This window comes from Penaeus monodon, chromosome 20 (genome assembly GCF_015228065.2).
Source record: "Penaeus monodon isolate SGIC_2016 chromosome 20, NSTDA_Pmon_1, whole genome shotgun sequence".
Classification (NCBI taxonomy): domain Eukaryota; kingdom Metazoa; phylum Arthropoda; class Malacostraca; order Decapoda; family Penaeidae; genus Penaeus; species Penaeus monodon.
Genome location: NC_051405.1, coordinates 2601638 through 2601971, shown reverse-complemented (window position 1 = coordinate 2601971; position 334 = coordinate 2601638).

Here is a 334-nt window from a genome sequence, read left to right as displayed (position 1 = left end):
TCTGTTATGTTGTGCAAAGGAGTCAAACACCTTACGAATATATTCCCTGGGTCAATAGGTGTCAGCCACTGGCGTAAGAATTGTTCCAAAAGCGTTCCTGCGTCCACTCATAATGTTTTATTTGTTCTTTTCCTGCGTGCGTACAGAGGGAACGAAAATCTCTTTTGGTCGCCGAGGAAATATTAGAGTTACTCATCACGCAATGCTCTCGCTTCCCGTTTTCTATGGTTATAATTTGGGGAAAGCTGGTCTGCAATTTCTTGGAAGAAAACATCTATTTTGTTTATTTCTGTTAATATGCCTTACAATTCCTAATTCTAGTTAGTTTCTGCTG